Source organism: Typopeltis vanoorti, chromosome 16 (genome assembly GCF_054136105.1).
Source record: "Typopeltis vanoorti isolate ZY-2024b chromosome 16, IOZ_Tvanoo_1.0, whole genome shotgun sequence".
Classification (NCBI taxonomy): domain Eukaryota; kingdom Metazoa; phylum Arthropoda; class Arachnida; order Uropygi; family Thelyphonidae; genus Typopeltis; species Typopeltis vanoorti.
The window spans coordinates 47,469,577-47,493,042 of record NC_143564.1 but is presented as its reverse complement, the minus strand read 5'-3'; the positions used below and the strand labels follow the sequence as shown (position 1 = coordinate 47,493,042).

Below are 23,466 nucleotides of genomic sequence, written 5' to 3'. Positions count from 1 at the left end.
ATTCTTATTGTAAACAGACTTCAAGACATGGATGAAAGCATCAAACTCTTTTTTAGCTATGGTAAAAGAATAAAAAGAAAATTAAGGGAGGGGCTGTATATTTTATAGCCAAGTAGGCAAAGTGCAAGGTAATGTGGTCTTCTACTGATGTGTGATAGCATAAAGCAGAATACTTGGGGGAAAATTATTATTATTATTATTACGTGACATCTCCAGGGAGTCCAAAGCCTCATCGAGGGAGGGCACCAACTCTATAACTCTGTCTCCACCTCAATCCACCAACTACAACAAACCACAACTACATGAACACCATCTACTGCTCACCAGCACCACTAGTATTTTCACAGACAACCACATACATCCATGCCCACGTGGCATTCGAATCTGCAGCCTGTTGGCTGGAGAGGTGGATATGCTTACCATTTGGCCAACCAGGCCGCCATAAAGTACATGAAGAATGGAATGCAAAGGATTTAGCAGGACCTGTACATAAAGAACGGTATACCAAGGACATAAAGAAAAGAACAACTTTAAACAGTAACGTCAAACCAAGAAAAACAGTGGGAAAAGTTAATAATGGTAAGTGCCTGATGGATTTCATTTCATGACATGAACTACTCATTACTTATGCCACGTTTCAGCATAAAGATGTGGAAAAATTCACATGGCAAGAAGATACAAAAAATAAGGAAGGTCTTGTTGAGCGTGTTATTGTCGATAGTCATTCATATCTTTACTCTGGTGTAGGATACAAGAGCAGAGGATAGAAATCAAAGTGATCATCACTTAGTTTTAAACAGGATAAAAATTAATACCATATTAAAAAGAAAAATATGTAAGAAAACTTTAAAAAAAAATTGATGGGTGGAATAATAGAAACAGCACTAGAAGAGTATGAAATTATAAAAATGAAAATCCAGAATTAATTTGTTTTGCAATATTCTGATAGCATCTATGAACCTTGCTTACCCAGAGTTTTTGCAGTGAAGGACTCTGTTCTTCAAATTCCAAATATAGGTTCCAGCAAAGGGTGAATAGGATACTATGATAGCACAACTTTAAAAGTGTACATTATTACTTATTTCCTGTTGACAGTTTTCCTTCAGATTAGTCTGTGATTTCTCATCACTAATCTTGTTGAGAGGCTTATACACTGGTTAAACATGATAACTAATATTTAAGGAATTGACAGCATATACTAGAAATATAGATTAAATAAACTTTAATATATACTTTCCGATATTTCGGCGAACGTCACGTTGCCATCTTCTTGGGAACTTACTACAAAGACACGTGCACACAAGTACTAATAACAGCAAATGAGACTGAAGCTAGGAAGCTAGCGTTTTCCTAAAGTCCTGATGGTGCCCCCTGACGGGCTATATTGGTAGTTCTTGGCCTTTGGGCTGAAGTTCTTCTGATAAAAGTTTCCCAAATTTAGGGCAGTTTCATGCATCCAAATTTGTTGAGGTTTGGCATGTTCCTAAGGGCCGAGGCTGATTCCATGAATAGTCTTTCATACTTGAACTTGCTGCGGTATATTACTGTGGCTTTCTTCCATCTTATTCTGTGGCGAGTATCCAGAGCGTGGTCTGCAAGCCCAGAGTGGCTGTACTGGTGAAATCGGATGTAATCCTTGTGTTCTGAGATTCTGATATTTGCTGTCCTGCCTGTTTGGCCAAAGTAGGACAGTTTACAGCTGCAAGGGATCTGGTATACACCAGGTAGGTCTAGGGGAAGTGGTTGGTCTTTGGTGGAGCGGATAAGGGATGCCAGTTTTCTATGTGGTCTGTAACAAGTGGTCAAGTCATGTTTTTTTAGGATTTTATTGATTTTTTCCGAAGTGCCTCTGATGTAGGGAATAGTGATGGATTTAGAGTAATCTTTTTTGTGAAGGGGAGGGGGTGGTGGGTTGTGGATAACTGGGTTAAGTATTTTTTGGATTTTTTGGAGGGGGTAGCCGTTGGCTGAGAAAGTTCCCAAGAAGATGGCAACGTGACGTTCGCTGAAATATCGGAAAGTATATATTAAAGTTTATTTAATCTATATTTCTAGTATACGCTGTCAATTCCTTAAATATTACTCATCACTAATATCAGATGTAATATTTCAGTCCACATGTATTTCAAAGTCAACTTGTATTTGTTTACGTTGGGAAATAGGAGAGTCAAGTGAAGCATATTCTATGCATATGAGATCAGAAGAAAAAGTAAATTGTACACTTTTAACCTTTAAAGTACTATCCATGAGCAAGAAACTCATTACCAAAATTCTGTCATTGTAACATTTTTGCATTCAGTTGTTAATCAACTAATATTCCGTGGTGATTTTTTTTAGTGTTAAAAAAAAAAAATAAGGATTTGTTGAAAATAATAAAAATCACTTTAACAAAATATTTATAATTTGTGCACACTGCTAACCAACAAATTAATATCTTACACTGTATAAGTTAATAATGGGAAAAGTTAATAATGGTAAGTGCGTGATAAATTTCATTTCATGACATGAACTACTTATTACTTACACCATGTTTCAACATAAAGATGTGCAGAAATTCGCACGACAAGAAGATACAAAAAATAAGAAAGGTCTCATTGAGGGTGTTATTGTCAATAGTCATATCTTTACTCTGGTTCAAGATACAAGAGTATACAGAGGATAGAAATCAAAGTGATCATCACTTAGTTTTAAGAAGGATAAAAATTAATACCATATTAAAAAGAAAAATATGTAAGAAAACTATAAAAAAAAAATTGAGGTTGAGCAGCCTTTAAAGATGAACTGTGGACTCAACTATAAATATTATTCAAGAAAAAATGAAAAAAAAAAAAACTCCATTGTGGTTTTTCTGATTTTTAATTACACTATATACCAATAATTGTCCAGACACCCCTGTTATTAGAAGTTATGGAACATTCCAGGATAAACTGGTGTACAGATAGTAGAAAGTAATATTTCATCATAGCAGTTGAATACAGATGGTATGGCAACATGACATGAACTCAATGACTTCGAGGGAGGTGTCATCATGGGCTGTGACACTGGTGGCATGTCCATACATGCCATTGCCACTCAACTGGAGCTTCAAAAATCAACAATTGCTTATGTGATCAACAAATGAAGATGTTCTGACATCACTAGTGCAGGAAAACATCCAGAACAGTTGCTGAAAATGACTGACAGGGACAGGACAGTGTTAAAACGTCTGGCACGCAAAAACCAGGTACAATCAGCACAGACCATCTGTGATGAGCTCCAGTAAACCATGGTGAATACTAATACTGTATGAAAAGAACTTGATTTACTGGGTTTCCACAGAAGAGCAGCAGCACACAAGGTGAACATCATAACAACAAACAAGGCAGCTCATCTGGCCTGCTGCAAAAAGTGTGTGAACTGGACAATTGACCAGCAGAAAATGGTACTCTGGGGTGATGAATCAAGGATCACCTATTTCCAGTCTAATGGCAAGGTGTGGAGACAGCCTGGTGAACGCTTGTTACTACAGTAAAGTTTATATCAAGGTACAGAGCTTGTTACCACAGCTCTGTACCTTGATATTCTGAATAATCAGCTGCTGTCTCCACTGTGGAATATTTATGTAATGGACCCATGTTACTGTCAAGACGACAATGCCCCATGCCACAAAGCTGCAGTTGTTATGGAATGGTATGAAGAAATCGGTGTTAAACGACTGCCCTGGCCTGCACAGAGTCCTGACCTCAACCCCATCAGACACCTGTGAGACAAATTGGAATGGCGATTGAGGTCCAGAGCAGCACGCCCTCGATATGTCGCTGAACTCAGTGCTGCTTTGGAGGAATGGAGACAGATTCCACCTGATGTCTGCCACATAATGTTTGATGAGGTGATCAAAGCCAAAAGTGGACATATCAATATTAGGATTCGGCTGCTAGTATCAATTGAAAATTGCTTAAGTGTCTGGACAATTATTGGTAAATAGTGTAGCTTCTTATATTATAAAAATAAATAAATAAACAAACATGCAAACATACTTGTAATTATGAATTATTTTGAGAAAAAAAAAGCATGCATTTTTATTTATGAATAAAATATCAACAAATGGCAAATTTTGATATATCCAAATATAGACAGAAATGTGGCATCTTAAAGGTTAACAAAGATCTTAAGACAATAATACAGTTAATTTGAGAACCACTGTTACTAATGTAGTATCTTATTTTCTTTGAATTTCTAGTTTAATGAACATTTCACAAAAAAAAAAAAAAAAAAACCATAAAATATTCTGAAATCTCTGCTAGTTTCTTATATGTACCAACACGTACTTTTCATCGCAAACATACTTGTGTTACAAACAATTAAAAAAAAAGAACATCACCATCACATTCCTGTTATGTACCATCAGTTGATGTACAGGATATTACAATACTACTACATGAAAAGTTTACATCATTACCAACACTTTTGTTCAAGTTAATCTGTTATCTTTTAGAGCTCCAGTAGCATTAGATCCTCTGAAGCACTTACCATATCAGTACACCTAGATATTGATCTTCCTCTGGGTCTATGCCCTGCCATTCTGACAAAAAAAAAAAAAGTTGTTTTGCTAACCTTTCCTCTCCCATTTTTTTTAGATTAGCTCTGCTCACACGTTCCTGAAAACTAACAATGTCAAGTTCCTTCCTAATAACTTTATTTTTAATATGGTTATGTGATTGATGCAGTCTGTTCACTCACCTATTTTTTCTTAGAATCCTTATTTTGTGGTCTTCAATATTAAAAATAAAACATTTTAATTAAGTGTTTTATTTTTAACCTAGTTCTTAGGTCTCAAAGTTAAAATTAGTTTGAACACTATCTTATATATAACTACTTTAGTATTTTGTTCTCTCACATATCATATAAATTCATTCATTTGACTCCATACCATACCAGCTTTGTTAATTCTATTGTCCATATCCATATTTGGTTGGCCATCTTCACTAAAAGTTATGCCTAAATATCTGAAATGCTTTACTTATTTGATTGGTTCTTTACTTAGGATGCAGTACATATTTCAGTGTTTTTTCTACCTGTTTTCATAGTTTTGGTCTTTTTAATTGCTAATATTCATACCAAATTTATTACGGCTATTATTCAATTTAGTTATGGAATCTTGCAGACTTTTACTTGAGTTATCGCGTGATCACGTGGCCAGAGGAAACAACCAAAAAACTAATACTGCATTATGTCTGCGCTCCCAGAATTTATGGCCTGCCAAAAATACACAAAATAAACACACCACTACAGCCAATAGTTGAAAGAATTGACAGCCTTAATTATCACTTAGCCAAGAAACTAATAGCCACACTCAAGGAGTTGGTGGTCATTCCCCCTCCTACATAAAAAAATACACAACACTTCATAAACAACATTAGAACATCACGCTCAATGATGAAGATTTATTAGTCAGCTTTGACATAACTACCCTTTTCACTTTTATTTCAATGATACTATTCTTCTCTTACAGAACATATTTCCACCCAGTATCATGGCCCTTTTTGCACACATACTTTACTCCTGGTATTTTGTGTGGCAAAATCATTTTTGCCTACAAAAAGAAGGTACAGCCATGGGCTCACCACTTTCTTCCCCCAATATCTAACTTTTACATGGAAGACTTCAAGCAACAAGCTCCAGATTCTGTCAGCCTAAAGCCCAAAGTCTGGCTCAGATATGTTGATGATATTTTTGCCATTTGGCCCCACAGCCTCGAGACATTAAATACATTCCTAAGTCACCTAAACAAACAACACAAATGTATCCAATTCACCATTGAAATCAAAAACAACAACTCTCTTCCTTTTCTAGACACACTCGTCACACGTTTTCCGTCAGGCTGCCTCTCCTTTACAGTCTATCCCAAAGCTATGCACACAGAGCCCTAACAATTTGCTCCTATGAACAAGCTCTGAACCAAGAATTTGAAATTATTAACCAAACATTTGTAAAAAATGACTACAATAAAAAAACAGTTTACAAGATCATCCATATAAATGCCATTAAAAGCAAAAAAGATTACAAGAATGACATAGCCATACCTTACATTAGGGACATTTCAGAAAAAAAATAGATAGAACACTACTTAAATATTAAGACAACCTTCAAACTCTGGCAAAATTAAGAAATTTACTTAACTCTTCTAAAGATCCTCTTCCATAACTTACCCACCCAGGCCTTTACAAAATTCATTGTACCTATAACCTTCCTTACATAGCAGAAACAGGATGCACCATCCCAATCAGAAAAGATGAACACAAATGTCACATTAAATACCTCCACTATGGTAAAATAGGCCTATCAGACCATGCACTCCAAACATGTCACAGCATTGACTGGAAAGGCACCAAGTCCCAACACCGCACCACCAAAACCTGGTTTGAAAGAAAATTCAAAGAAGCTTGTGAAATGCTGAAACATCATCCAAACTGAACAAAAATGATGGATTAATTATTCCAAGAATTTTTGAGGACCCATCTTCAATCCATATAGCAACCAAAACAACTCAAACAGAAGAAAATCTCGATATGATGAGAGAACTTTAGAAATTGTTTAATGTAGTTCTGTTTTTTTTTTCTCTGCGAGAGGTCAGGCTAGGGTAAATGATTAACAAACATTTAGATTCATCTTGTTTTTGTAGTATAGTGTCATGTAGCTTGTATCCTGTACATATGTATGTTTTCCTGATGATAATCTCAGTACAGAGGTTGAAACGTCAAATGTTACTTTCTTAATGTTAAGTAATTATTCTAGCATGTGTGTTGTGTCTCCATAAATTCTTCACTATGAATTTTACTTGTATTAGTTAGTTAGCAGTACATCACCTGTATAAAATAAAGAGCTGAGAATAACATCTTCAATATGATATCTGATTTAATGCCACTTTTCTTCTTAACATGAATCTTGTCTGGCACTTGATTCAACATCAAACCAAAATCTCTACCTCCTTTAATTCTAACTGCTTTCTTACAACTCAGATATGGACTATGTATTTTTCTATATATGTAATTGCAGTATTTGAATCTTTTCTTTTCTTAACTTTCTTACATGCTTTTCCAGATGTACAATATTCAAATAGAGATCCTTTTTATATTTCCATGATTTTTCAGCTGTTTTTTTTTCGTAAACTAAAAATCTGATCCTGACAACTTCTATTTGGCCTCAATCCTGCTGATTCAAGTTTCCCTCCCACATTTTTTCCTTACCCCTACTCAGTATGCTTGCATAAATCTTGCTCCAAATACTCAATAGGAAAATTCTTCTCTAATTTTCATAATTCCAGATAACTAGAATATCTTTATACTCCATTTATACATCATCTTTGTTATCTCTGATATGACACTTAACAATGAAACAGTGATGGATGAGTATTAAACTAAACAATGAATGCAGGAGAGGTGCTTAAGGGTCAAAACTGTATAACTGAGAGGAGAACTCCACATAGCCTTTAAAGGAATGCGGAGAACTAACCAGGGCTTCTGACCTAATGTCCAATCCTCACTTTCTCATGATGCAGCCTGTTAGGTATCTTCCTAGATACTAAACGAACGAGGATAGGCTGGCAGTTTTGAATTTAGCTGTCTAAATTGTATTCTTATTGGCTTACACCCAATATAAAATGATCGTACAACATGAGAAAATTTCATGCCAGCTGGGCGTCACCCAGTTAAACAAGTCCCCCGTTGTTTTTGCCAGGGAACCAGGGCAAACAATAGAAAGTCAACTGCTGGAACAAATCCTGAAACACATCCCAACTCAACATCACAAGAGTTCAAGATCGGTACTATCAACATACGACTCAATGGCAAAGAAATGGAGCTAACTGAGGAATTTAATAAGTACCAGATCAACATAATAGGGGTGACTGAAACAAAAGAGACAAAAACTAGTGAGATCTTTCTGACCAATAAATACAAAATGTTTCATTCAGGCAATGACAATCAAGGAAAAGAAGGAGTAACTACAGTATTAAACACTAAATATGAGGCTTATCTTCTTGAATGGCAGGCAATATCAAGTAGAGTGATGTGGGCAAATATCAGAATGGGGAATTGGACAATGAGACTTATTTGCACCTATGGTCCCACAAAAGGTTCTACTAAGGTAGAAGTTGAGGAATTTTTTGAGGCTTTAGAGAAAGCAACTGACACAATGAAAAAGGAAAAGTTGGTCCTTGTTGGGGATCTAAATAGCAGAGTAGGAAATGATTGTCACACATACAAAAATATTTTGAGGAAATGTGGAGAAAAGAGCAAGGCAAATAATAATAGCAAATACCTGTTGGATTTCTGCTCAGAACATGGACTGGTTATTACTAACACCATGTTCCAACATAATAATGTGCACAAATTCACATGGAGAGAAGAGGCAAGGAATAAGAAAGTCTCATTGACTATGTTATTGTTGATAGTGATGTTTTCTGTCTGATGCAGGCTAGAGTGTACAGAGGATTTGAAATTGGAAGTAATCACCATTTAGTCTTGAGCAGGATAAAATTTAATTTCAAAAAGAAGAACATGTAAGAAAGTTTTAAAGCGAATAAAAGTTGAGCAGCTCTCAGATGTGAACTGTAGACTAAAATACACAAAAATTTTGAAGAAAAAAATCAAAGAGTTTGAGAACATGAACCTTGGAGATTCGGTGGCAAAACATGAAGAAAACATTGATTGATTCAGCCAGAGAAGCATGTGGTGAAGTTGTCTGCAAGGATAGAAAAATCAGAACTCCATGGTGGACAAAGGAAGTTAAAGAGGCAGTGAAGAAAAAGAAGAAAAGCATATCAAAAGTTCCTGGTGAATAAGTCAGCTTGTGCTCTTTGAGAATACAGAGACAAATATAAGAATGTTAAACACTGTGTAAAAGTATCTAAACAAAAGTCATGGGAAGAGTTTGGTAAGAACATAGAAAATAAATATCAAGAAGGTGGCGAGATATTCTGGTAGTTGTTGAAAAAGCTCAGAAATGGAGAAAAGAGTGCTGTAAAAGGAATTAGAGATGATAAAGGTGATATGAAAACTGGAGAAAAAGATATTCTTGATGTATAGAGTAATTACTTCGAAAAATTGCTAAATGAAACAATCAGTGACAGCACAGTGATAAAAAACACTCAGAAAGCATGCAATCAGGAATACATATCCATACTTGAAGTAGAAAAAGCCATCAAAAATCTGAAATATGGAAGGAAAGGCTGCTGGAGTAAATGACATTCGACCAGAAATGCTCAAGTATGACAGTAGCTGTCATACTTGAGTTTGGAAGGCGAGAACAGTGGTACAAATTCCAGTTGACTGGAGTAGAGCTCTCATAATACTCATATACAAAAGAAAAATAAAACCAAATGTGAGAATTACAGAGGTATTTCCTTACTGAGTATTCCTGGTAAGATTTTTGCAAGTATACTTGAGAAACAGTTGAGAAGGATTGCGGGAGGGAAGCTTGGTGAACAACAAGCTGAATTCAGGCCATATAGAGGCTGTCAGGATTAGATTTTCACTTAATGACAAGTAGTTGAGAAATCATGGGAATATAACAAAGATCTGTATTTAATCCTTTCTTTTAGGATTAAATACCCACTCTTTACACTATACAAAAACCTGGTATGAAAGAAAATATAAAGAAGCCTGCAAAATTCTGATTAACCACCCTAATATCAATAATAATAGTGGCATGAAAATTCCAGTAATCTGGATGGCACATATTCAGCCTACTTAATACTTAGTGTCTAGCATACTTTAGGACTTTAAGCAACCTTCTGCTAGTATTGGAAACTATTCCATACCAGCTGATTGAAATTTAAATGTATAATCATGTTTTTAATATATATAAATATATATATACAAACATGTTGCTCTCCAACCCAATGTAATTTTGTAACCAATAGATAATAATAGGACTCTAGCGTTGATGTAGTAAAGATTTTTTTAAAATAATAATTGTTGGGCCAATAATTGTTGTAACGGTTGGTCAGTAACTTTAGCAAACCATGTAGATTGTAGTGCTGCGTGTGTCTCTGTATATAGTGTATATGCTCCAGAAAATGACCTTGATATGAAGGTCGAAATGTCGAGCGTTGATTTTGGTTTATGTTAAACTAAAGTTTTACTCAAACACGGTAGTTGTCTCCATAATTTTCCCAAAACGTGATCTGTATTTAAGTTTCGTAGATCTGGAAAAGGCACATGGCAAGGTGCCAAGAGAAATGCTATTCAAAACATTATGTTGTATGGTGTTAATGGGTCATTATATCAAGCAATACTTAGTATTTATTTGAGTTGTAAGTCAGTAGTTAGAATTGAAGGAAGTATAGGAAGATGGTTTAACATCCCCCAAACTGGCCATGATGTCTATAGACGTCTATAGATATTTAGCTATATCTATAGACGTCTATAGATATAGCTAAATTTGGATATGATTCTGTAACACCCATTGAATAACATGGATAAGAAGTGCAATTTTGTCTCACTATTTCATCCACCTCAGCCAGTAGGGAGGTCTATGTTAATTCTGGTGTCAAACAAGGATTTACATTATTCCCTCTATTATTCATTATCTATATGGATCACATTATGAACTAAAGTGGTATTAGAACTAATATCAAAATTGGAAATGTTAATCTCAGCTCTTTACTTTATGCAGATGAGGTTGTACTTCTAAATAAATCTGCTACAGTCTACAAGATACCCTGACTAAGTTGAATAACTATTATAATAGATATGGTATGAAAGTCAGCAATAACAACACGAAGATGATGAAAATAGGCATAAGAATTGAAAATATTAGCTTTATTGTGAATGGAGAACCTATAGAACAAGTAAAACATTTCAGCTAGTTAGGCACAATTTTTAGTGAAGATGGTAAATTAAATATGATTCAACAAAGCTGGTATGGTAGGATGTCAGCTGAATAAATTTATATGGAATAAGAGAGAAATTAGTCAAAATGGTAAATTAGCTGTATACAAGACAGTGTCCATGCCAATTATAACTTACTGATCTGAGAGCTGGGTTAGAAATAAAACACTTGACCAAAGACTAGAGACCGCAGATGTGAGAGCCCTGAGAAAGATTGCAGGCATGAAAAGATGGCATCACTGTCAGTATCATATTAAAAATGAGGATATTAGGAAAGAACTTGACATTATTAGCATCCAGGAATGTGTTAGCAGAGCCAATCTCAGGTGGTAGAGTCACTTAAACAGAATGGAAGATGAAAGATTAGCAAAACAAGTGTTCTCTACCAGGTTGGCAGGAAAAATACCCAGAGGAAGACCAAGCTATAGGTGGATTCATATAAAAAGTGCCATAGAAGACAGAAATATAAGATCTGATAATGTTGAAGTCTTGACAAGTAACAGATTGATTTGGAAGAAAATTGTAGATAGGAAGTTAGTAATGATGTAAGTTTTTCTTGTAGTACTATTGTATCTTGTACACTTCTTGAGGGTATATCAGGAATTTGATGATGAATGCATGAAAGTAGCTGTTACTAGCTACTTTCATGCTCTGTCGTGTTATAACAGGTTTGCAGATGCCAGATTTGTGATGAATGAAGACCAAGCCTGGTGCATGATCAAGTCTTTGTTTTTATTGCACTAAATAAGAGTATACAGCATTTTGGTAGCCTGCTTGAATTTCCTGTCAAAGCAGTTATTTTTGATATAAGGCATTTCTGTTTTTTGCTGAAGTTCTGGATAGTTGTCATTGGTTGTGTGAAAAGCTAATCCAGACTATTATTTTTCTCTTCTTTTTGACATCTTTATGATGCTCTGACATGCAGATCTCTCTCTCTCTTTCTCTCCCTCTCTTTCTCTTTCTATGTATTGTGATGGGGATGAAATGAGAATATTTTGGAAGCTGTAGGAATCTGGAGATTTTACATATTGGAATGAAAGCCACTTTTATGTCATGACTTCAAAAAATGTGAGATTTTTTTCTGTAACATTGCACAAGGAAGGATAACTGCACGTCATGGGTAGAGTTATTTACATCTTGATGATTGGCTTGTACCTATATCCAGTTACAAGTATGTTAAGAAAGTTCTTTGTTCCTTTTTTCTATGTTAGTGATGTTGTTCAATGTTTTGATTAATCCTATCTTTTGTAAGAGGTGGTGGTGAGAGGAAGCATGTAGGAATCCAGTATTGTTGGTGGCATTTCTGTATGCTGAACAATTAAGTCTTCTATCCCTAAATACTTCTAGGAGAATGTTGACAAAGGGTAGTGATGTGCAGTTTCCAAGTTCATGATAAAGCTTTATATTAAGATAGTTTTTGAAATACTCAAATTCATTATTTAAATCTTGCCAAAAACTGTGAAAATATTGGCAGCATCATGCAGAGCTAAATGTTTGTTTTTTAATGGTATGCACCTTTAGGAAGCAATATTAAATTGTATACCTAAGGTAAGGAAGGTAAGCGTTAGATGAGTAATATCATTAAGCATAAGCTGCAGAAGAAGAAAATGGTGCAGAGGATATATATAAGGAGAAATGTGTCCAGCAAACTCATGAGCAGACCAAGGCTCAGTCAAGATAGATGACCAGCATGGTGAGGAAGGCAAAATCAGATTAAGAGAAGAATCTAGCTGAGCAGCCTAAAAAAAAAAAATCCCAAAGAGTTTTTTCATTATGTGACAAGTAAAAGGAAGAATAACTGTGGAAGATTAACCTTAATGAGTGCTAATGGTAGCAAGGTGGAAGAAGCAGATAAAATAGTTGAGTTATTTCAGTGACCACTTTTCCATAGTATATCACCAAATAAGGTTACTGCAGTAACATATGTGACAGAGACTGATATGGGAACAGAGATGGATGAACTTGAAGTTTGTAGGTCCCAAAGTAAATACACCTGTGGTATTAGATGGGATATGAGCTCGAGCTTTGTGAGAATGTGCAGGGGAACTGTAAAGGCCTCTGACTAGGCTGTTTAATTTAAGTCTCAGCTCTGGTAGAGTTCCAAGGGAGTGGAAAGAGGACAAAATAATTCCCTTGCATAAGGGAGGTTCTAAGACTGCAGTAGCAGTTTATAGATCAATCAGTATCTCAGGCTTAGTGATAAAAGTACTGGAAAAATTGGTCAAAAAAGAGAATTCAAGAAGGGGTGGATAAGAATATCATACTGTATGAGGGGCAACATGTCTTTGTAAATTCATGAATGTTAAGTGGATATGCACTAGATCTTTGTTAACTTTAATGGTTTGAGGAAATGCTTCCCATAAACCAGGGTTTGAGAACTGGCGGCTCTTGAGCCGCATGTGGCTCTTGGCTGAACAAAGTGTAGCTCTTTTATATTGAATTAAAAGATACATAATTAATACAAACAACTAAATATTGTTTTTTGATACGATCTGTTTGTGGCACTAGATACTATTTATGTGACGTGTGTTACGCATGAAATTTTATGACATGAACAACTGACAACTACTCATTATGCTGCTAAATGTTAACCCTTCCTAAGATAACTAGCGCCACAGCGAAAATTTGAACTAATTGATCAGCTGTCTTGTCAAACACCATGGTTTTTAGATTCATATGGATTTTAACTGTCAAAATAAATATTCTGTTAGTTATATTATTTATCATCATCATCATCAAATTCCTGCCATGTACCCTCAAGGGATGTACAGGATATGATAGTACTACATGACAAAAATTACATCATTGCTAACATCCTATCTACAATTTTCCTCCAAATCAGTCTGTTACTTGTCAAGACTCCAACATTATCAGATCCTACATTTCTATCATCTAAGGCACTTTGTACCGCATCAATCCACCTATATCTTGGTCTTCCTCTGGGTCGTTTTGCTGCCAACCTGGCAGAGAACACTTGTTTTGCTAATCTTTCCTTTCCCATTCTGTTTAAGTGACCATACCACCTGAGATTAGCTCTGCTAACGCATTCCTGGATGCTGACAATGTCAAGTTCTTTCCTAATATCCTCATTTTTAATATGATATTACCATTGATGCCATCTGTTCATGCCTATAATCTTTCTCAGGACTCTCATATCTGTGGTCTCTAGTCTTTGGTCAAGTGTTTTACTTCTGACCCAGTTCTCAGATCCATAAGTTAAAACTGGTTTAAACACTGTCTTGTATACAGTGAATTTAGTGTTCCGACTAATTTCTCTCTTATTCCATATGAATTTATTCAATTGACTTCCTATACCAGCTTTGCTGATTCCGTTCTCTATTTCTATATTTATTTTACCATCTTCACTAAAAATCGTGCCTAAGTAACTGAAATGTTTTACTTGTTCCACAGGTTCTCCATTCACAACACAGTTGACATTTTCAATGATTCTGCCTATTTTCATTGTCTTTGTCTTTTTATTGCTGACCTTCATACCATATCTATTACAACAGCTATTCAATTTAGTCAGAGAATCTTGCAGACTTGTAGCGGATTTATTTAGAAGTATAACATCATTCGCATAAAGCAAAGAGCTGACATTAACATCTCCAATTTTGATATCATGTTTAATACCACTTTCCTTCATAATGTGATCCATATAGATAATGAATAACAGAGGGGATAATATACATCCTTGTCTCACACCAAATTTAACATTAAACCATCTTCCTGTACTTCCTTCAATTCTAACTGCTGACCTACAACTCAAATAAAGACTAAGTTTGCTTGATATAATGCCCCATTGACACCATAAAATTGCAACGTATCGAATAGCTTCTCTCTTTGCACCTTGTCACATGCCTTTTCCAAATCGACCAAACTTAAATACAGAGCTTTGTTATATTCCCATGCTTTCTCAACTATTTGTCGTAAAGTGAAGATCTGATCCTGACAGTCTCTATTTGGCCTGAATCAAGCTTGTTCTTCACCAAGCTTTTCTTCCACAATTCTTCTGAACCGTTTCTCAAGTATACTTGCATAGATCTTGTCAGGAACACTCAGTATAGAAATACCTCTGTAATTCTCACATTCAGTTTTATTTCCCTTTTTATATATTGGTACTATGAGAGCTCTACTCCAATCATCGGGAATTCATCCCTCTGTCCAGGCTCTCTGAACTATGCAGTGCAGCCACTGTAAGACTCTTATACCACCATACTTCAGCATTTCTGGTCGAATATCATCTACTACTGCTGCCTTTCCACATTTCAAGCCTTTGATTGCTTTTTCTACTTCAAGTATGGATATGTATTCCTGACTGCATGCCTGGTCAGTGCTTTTTACCACTGTGCTTTCATCACTGCTTGTTTCATTTAGCAGTTTTTCAAAGTAATTACTCCATACTTCAAGGATATCTTTTTCTCCCATTTTCATGTCACCTTTATCATCTCTAACTCCTTTTACAGCACTCTTTCCTTCATTCCTAAGCTTCTTCAACAATCTCCTGAATATTTTACCTCCTTCTTGATATTTATTTTCTATATTCTTGCCAAAGTCCTCCCATGACTTTTGTTTAGCTAGTTTTACACAGTGTTTAGCATTCTTGCATTTGTCTCTATATTCTCTAAGAGCACAAGCAGACTTATTTGACAGAAACTTTTGATATGCTTTCTTCTTTTCCTTCACTGCCTCTTTAACTTCCTGTGTCCACCAGGGAGTTCTGATTTTTTTATCCTTGCAGACAACCTCACCACATACCTCTCTGGCTGAATCAATCAATGTTTTCTTCAGAGTTTGCCACTGAATCACCAAGGTTTGATTCCTGTTCTCAAACTCTTTCATTTTTTCTTCAATAATCTTTGTGTATTTTAGTCTACAGTTCACATCTGAGAGCTTCTCAACTTTTATTTGCTTTAAAACTTTCTTACATGTCATTCTTTTCAATATGAAATTCAATTTTATCCTGCTCAAGACTAAATAGTGATCACGTCCAATTTCAAATCCTGTGTACACTCTGGTCCTGCACCAGGGAGAAAACATAACTATCAACAATAACATAGTCAATGAGACTTTTCTTATTCCTTGCCTCTTCTCTCCATGTGAATTTGTTCACATTTTTATATTGGAACATGGTGTTAGTAATAACCAGTCGACGTCCTGAGTAGAAATCCAACATATATTTGCCATTATTATTAGCTTTGCTCTTTTTTCCAAATTTTCCCAAAATATTTTTGTATGTCTGACAATCCTTTCCTTCTCTGCTATATAGATCCCCAACAAGGACCAACTTTTCCTTTTTCATTGTGTCAGTTGCTTTTCCTAAAGCCTCAAAAAATTCCTCCACTTCTACCTTTGTAGAACCTTCTGTGGGACCATAGGCACAAATAAGTCTCATTGTCCAGTTCCCCATTCTCATATTTGCCCACATTACTCTACTTGAGACTGACTGCTATTCAAGAAAATTAGCCTCATATTTTGTGTTGAATACTATGGCTACTCCTTCTTTTCCTTGATTGTCATTACCTGAATATAACATTTTGTATTTATTGCTCAGAAAGATCTCACCGGTTTTGGTCTTTTTTTGTTTCAGTCACCCCTATTATGTCGATCTGGTACTTATCTAATTCCTCAGCTAGCTCCATTTCTTTGCCATTCAGGCTTCTTACGTTGATAGTACCGATCTTTAACTCTGGTGATGTTGAGTTGGGGTTTGTTTTCAGATTTGTTCCAGTAGCTGACTTTTCGCTGTTCGCCCTGGTTCCCTGGCAAAAACAACGGGTGCCTTGTTTAACCGCGCGACGCCCAAGCCAGCATGAAATTTTGTCATGTTGTACCATCCTTTTTTATTTTGGTTTAACCAATAAGAATACAATTTGGTCGACTAAATCCCAAATTGCCAGCCCATCCTCGTTCGTTTAGTATCCAAATAGATACCCAACAGGGTGCACCATGAGAAGTTGAGGATTGGACATTAGGTCAGAAGCCCTGGTCGGTTCTCCGCATTCCTTTAAAGGCTATGTGGAGGTCTCCTTTCAATCATACAGCTTTGACCCTTAAGCACCCCAAGTACTAAACTGGTGTTTAATTTAGTGTCAGGTAATGTTATGCGCAAATTAATTTTTATTATGTTATTATGTTGAATTTGTTTTTTTTACTTACAGATAAATTTTTTGATAATAACCCTTCTAATATGAGTTCAAGAAAAAGGAAAATAATCGAAGAAAACAGAGGATTTAATAAAATGTGGATAGAGAAATTTGCATTTATAGAAGTAAATCAAAATCCTCACTGTTTAATTTGCCATCTACGACTTCTGCAGTGTATTTTAAATGCTTTAATAAAATTTTAAAAAATGAAATTGGGATAATAAGTTCACATATTATTTCTTAACTAATTGATTTAATTTTTTATGTAGTAGCACATATTTCCAATAGCTGCTTTTAATTATTGAAGAATAATGTGTTGGCTGTACATGACAGTTTATTTAATGGCGTTAATTCACAACACAGAATATAGGAAAATAATTGTCGAACGCATTTTCGAGGAAAACATTTAGACTTCAGTAAAAAATATCTTGAGGGTGATAATAGAAAAAAAAGCTATTGAAGAATTACAAAAGAAAACATTGCTTTTGCAAAGAAATTTGTCAACTTGGACGAAATCTTTGTCGAATTCTACTGAAGCAAGTTTTTTGTTATCCCTTGAAATAGCAAAAGCAGGAAAATATTTTACCGGTGGTGAATTTCTAAAAAATTGCATGTATAATGTCTCTGAAATTCTATTTAAGGATAAAATGAAAAATAAGGATGATATACGTAAAAAAAATTAGAAATTTACCTCTTTCGGCTAGAACTGTCAAGGAACAGATTGTAACAATTTCTGCAGAAGTTTCAAATATGCAAATTATGGATATTAATTCTGCCGATTTTATATCTATTGCAGTTGATGAATCAAATTTTATTTCTGATATGGCACATTGCTGCATGATGGTTAAATATATCACATCTTCTGATATTCGAGAAGAACTTCTTGATCTGCTAACACTTAAAGAGCACACTACTGGTCAAGATATTTCAGAAAATCTTCTAACAAGTTTAGAGAATAAAAATATAAATAATAATAATATAGTATGCATTGCGACCGATGGTGCGCCTTCTATGATTGCGAAAAATACAGGGTTTGTTAAATTATTCTCCACTCATATTCCACATGGAGTTATTTGATTTCATTGCATTTTGCATCAAGAAGCTTTAGTTGCAAATTCTTTGGGATTATTACCACAACTAAAAAGAATGATGGCTGTTGTTGTTGTTCTCCCAATAATCAATTTCATCCAATTTCAGGTATTGAGTCACAGACTTTGTGACACATTTTTAGAGGAACTAGGTAGTCGACATAAAGATTTAGTGACATTTACATTGTACGATGGTTATCAAGAGGAAAAAGCATTAACAGAGAAATTAGGACTATAGAGATTACTTTAGCTGAAGTAACTAGAACAGGATTACATATGGGTGAGTCTTTGAATGATTCAGTAATAAATAGTATGGGAGTGATTGGGAGTCAACATAATAAAACCACAAGTGGCCTAGAAGAAATGAGATGTAGTGAGAGTGGGGGGGTAAGTAATAGAGAGTTGAGTAATGAAGCTGGGAGAGTCATGCTGAATAGTGTAGAGAATGAGTCCATGAGTGTGGACTTGAATGAAGTTAAGAGTGGTAAAATATATGGTGATTCTATGATTAAGGGTATGGAGAGTGGTATGCATGAGGAGTGCTGGGCTGATGGGACAATAGAAAGAGTGGCTTTAGCGATAAAGAGAGGGCATGAAACAGACAGGATGATAGTTATGGTGGGTACGAATGACCTGAGAGGTAATATAAATCGGGTAGGAAAAGATTTAAGAACATTATTAGATATTGTGAAGAGGAAAAGTGTCAATGGGAGAATAGTGTGCGTGCTGCCTCGTTTTGACAATTACGAGTTAAGTAGACGAGCAATGATAATGAATGATATGATTGCAAGAATGTGCAGAAAAAGAGGTCTGGAGTTTGTTGATGTTTGGAGTGTGTTTGAAGGAAAAAGGCAGTTGTATGCTAGAGATGGACTGCATCTTAACATGGAAGGACATAAGCGATTGAAGGAGTTATTGTTTTCTGAACAGGTTGAAGTTATTGGGCAGGGAAACTAATATTGAAAAGGTTGAGTGTAAGAGAGAGAAACTTTAGCACTGATTGTGTATTTATTGATCCTTATAGGCAGAATAAATTGCAGAAGAGAGGGGATAAAAATCGGCATAGGACTACGGTAGTTAGTGACTTATATATCAGTTCTAAAGCCGGTACAAGATCTAGAGGGAATCTGCAATTTTTGTATACCAATGCTAGAAGCATTCGAAATAAGAGAGAAGAATTTTTGGCATTAGTCAGTGAAATCTCACCAAAAGTTGTAGGCATTAGTGAAACTTGGCTGTCAGCAGAAGATGTGGTCACTGGAATTGAATGTGAAGGGTACAGTATTTTCAGGGAGGATAGAGAAGATAGAACAGGAGGAGGAGTACTGTTGATGATAGCCGATGTGTTGCAGCCAAAGAAAGTAGTATATCATGATGATAGACATGTGAATGAGAGTTCATTTGAGGCAGTCTGGTGCGAAATAGTGACCAACGCAACCAAATATAGAGTTGGATGCTGCTATAGGCCAGGGAGTACGGGGGAAGATATTGAATTCATGCATCAGCAACTTAGTGCAATGAGTGAAGGCTTAGTGATTATTATGGGGGATTTTAATTATGGTGATATCAATTGGAAGGAGGAAATATCTCGTAGCAAAAAGGAAATGGAGGTCATACATCTTCTACGAGATAATTACTTGAAACAGCACGTAACTGAAGGGACACGTGGTGTGAGAGTGTTGGACCTGGTTATTGGTTCAGAGGTTATATGCATAAGTAAGGTGTCCTCGTTACCTCCAGTTGGTGAAAACGATCATGTGGTATTGACTTGGGAGGTTGCAAAATCTGTGGATTTTTCTATTAAGAAGGGGTATATACGGAACTACAGGTTAGGCAATTATAACAAGCTTCGGAGTGAGCTTGCAGCCATCCCATGGCAAAACATATTGCAAGGGAAAGATGTTAGCAGTGCTTGGGATAAAATCAGCGGGTATCTGAGGAAAGCAATATCAGATTGTGTCCCTATGGTCAGGAGGTCAAACAAGGCAGGCATTAGATGGATGAGCAGTAGTATCAAGCTTGAACTGCAAAAAAAGAAAATGTTATGGAGAATTTACAAGGAGAAGGGCGATCAGGACACCCATGAGCAGTACAAGGCTCAAGCTAGGAAGGTTACCAGCATAGTAAGAAAAGCTAAATCAGATTATGAGAAGACCTTAGCCAAAGAGATCAAGGGTAATCCCAAAGAGTTCTTCCGCTATGTGGCAAGTAAGAGGAAGAATGACTTCGGAAGGATAACCTTAGTGGGTGCTGATGGTATTGAGGTGACAAAATCAGATGTAATAGTCGAGTTACTGAGTGATCACTTCTCAAAAGTCTATCACCCAAGTGAGGATATCTCTACACCTATAGCAATACCTAATGTGAGAATTGAAGCTAAAGAATCAGAGGTATTAAATATATTGCAAAACTTAAATGCAAACACTGCGGTAGGCTTAGATGGAATATCAGCTCGGGTGTTGCGTGAATGTGCAAATGAATTGTCAACCCCTCTTACCTGGATATTTAATTTAAGTTTGAACTCTGGTATGGTCCCTAGGGAGTGGAAGTTAGGCAAAGTGGTTCCTTTGCATAAGGGTGGCTCTAAAACTGCAGTATTGAATTACAGACCAATCACCATCTCAGGAGTAGTGGTAAAAGTATTGGAAAAGTTGGTTAAAGACAAAATTCAAGAATGGGTGGATCAGGATATGATACTCTATAGAGGCCAACATGGTTTTGTTAAAGGTAGATCCTGCCTTAGCAATCTATTAACTATTCATAATAGAATAACATCCAAGTTGGACAAAGGAACTGGCTACACAGTGGTACTTCTGGATTTTGCTAAGGCTTTTGACAGGATACCCCATAGAACACTGTTACGCAAATTGGAGCAGATGGGAATGGATATTAAATTGGTGATATGGATAGGAGAATGGCTCAGGGAGAGATACCATAAGGTGGTGTATGGAGGAGCCGAGTCCAGAATGAGGCAGGTGACCAGTGGTGTACCTCAGGGCTCTGTGCTTGGGCCAATGTTGTTTAATTTGTATATAAATGATATAGGAAACGGCTTAAAGGGAGATATTCAGTTGTTTGCTGATGATGCAAAGTTGTGTAGTGCAATAAAAAATCAAGCTGATGTTGAAAGTTTGCAGGAGGATTTAAATAAGCTGGTAAAATGGGCAAAAGAAAATGGATGTCAGTTCAATGTGGAAAAGTGTAAAGTCATGCATTTTGGGATTAAAAGATTACCAGCTGTGTACTACATCGATGGAAAGGTACTCCAAGAGATTGATGAGGCTAGGGACTTAGGGGTATTGGTAGATAGGGAGATGAAGTTCAGAGGACACATTGCTAAGGTGTCCAAGATTGCACATAGGATTACTTGGTTGTTGAGGAACACACTGACATCCAGAGATAAAGAGGTTATTATTCCCCTTTATAAAGCATTGATACTTCCACATTTGGATTACTGTGCTCAGGTCTGGTCACCTGGATTCCTTGGAGATCAGGAGGCTGTGGAGAGGATTCAGAGAAGAGTGACCAAGTTGGTGAGTGATATAAAAAATACTCCCTACATTGATAGATTGAGAGCTTGTGGATTGCAGAGATTGGTTGATAGGCGAAGAAGAGGTGATATGATAGAAACATTCAAATTACTAAAAGGTTTTTATAGGATTGATGCAGGGTAAATGTTTCAGCTGTGTGATAGTGATGGAAGAACAAGAGGTCATCTCTGGAAATTAAAGAAGAGTGTGGTTAACAAAGGTGTCAGAACAAGGTTTTTTGCCTGGAGGGTGGTGAATGAGTGGAATTCATTGCCTGACTTAGTTGTGAGCTCTTCGTCTGTAAATGAATTCAAGAAGAGATATGACAGATATTGTTTTGCTAGTTTGGGTCTCCCGCGATGAGTCTACTGACTCCATGGAGATACCCGTAATAATAATAATAATAATAATAATAATAATTAAAACATTTTTTTTTTTCAGTGCTTAAAAGAAGTAATAGTTTTCTTAACCACTAAAAATTATAACATAAATCATGCGGAACATCTCAGTAATCCCGAATGGATACAAAATTTTTGTTTTTTACTTGATATGACAGAACATTTTAATAACATAAATTTGAAGTTGCAAAGGAAGTGAAACACAGCCTTACAATTACTAGAGGAAGTCCTTACCTTTGAACAGAAACTAAGTGTTTTTCTAAGAATTTACTGAAGAAAAATTTATATATTTTGAAAATCTAAAAAATTATAGATTAAATTTAAATCAAGAAAAAGTTGATTGCAAAATATTTGCTGAAATGATTACTGTAATTTTAGATTCATTTACAAGCAGATTTCAGGATTTTAAAAAAAAATATCAAGAGATGATGAAATTTATATTACATCCGTTAAATTGCAATTTAAAATTAATAAATATTGAAGCTTTTCCTGGAATATCAATTGCAGAACTACAAATGGAGTGTCTGGAAATTCAGAATAAAAGCATCTGGGTACAAAAACTTCAGGAAATGGTAGCACAAATTGAAGAAAATGAGGAAACTATGGAAGAAACAACACAGGAAATTATAATTAAATATTGGAATTCTTTCCCAACTAATTATTCAAATGCCAGGCGACTTGCTTTTGGGGTTTTGACTCTTTTCGGTTCAACGTACAATTGCGAACAATTTTTCTCTTCAATGAATTACATTAAAAATAAGTATAGGAACAAATTGACTGATGAAAGTTTGAGAGCCGAATTACTATTAAAGTGCACAACATACAATCCAGGTTTAAGTAAATTGGCTGAGAAGATGCAAAATCAAGTCTCATTAGTGAATTTTAAATTAAAACAATCAAATGTCTATTAAAATACATAACATTGTATTTTTGTTCGGATTATATTTTTTGGTATTGTATTTTTTGCAATATTATACTTACTTAAACATGTTTTGTGATTAAAAACTTAATCAAACTTAATGTTGTTTTATTTATTGAACATATAAAAAATTTATATGCAAACAAAAGTGGTATTTGATATCTGGAAGTACTGAATTAAAAACAAATTTACCTAAGTTTGAACTAACTGCAACTTTGAGTCACCAGGAAAAATCGAATTGAAGTTGTGGCTCCCAAAATTTTGTTTTAATTAATTTTTTGGGTGCAATGGCTCTTTGGTTCAAAAAGGTTCCTGACCCTGCCATACTTTGATGCATACTTCTACTGCATACATGCAGTAGAAGTATGCATCAAACCAAAAGACTCATGAAGATGCACCCATAAAGAAGGAACCTGGTCTCTTGTCTGTACTTGGCTGAATTTCTACCTCCATAGCATCATGTTTCGATATATATGATTTGTCACAGTAATAGCTTTGTCATATTTATGTGCAG

The 23,466-nt window shown here is 35.5% G+C and overlaps 1 protein-coding gene across 1 annotated transcript in view; it reads left to right on the top strand.

The window, feature by feature from the left end:
- The window catches only part of mr (anaphase promoting complex subunit morula), a 292,827-nt gene that overhangs the window by 156,032 nt on the left and 113,329 nt on the right, over positions 1–23,466 (top strand). The gene's annotated exons all lie outside the window — the stretch shown is intronic.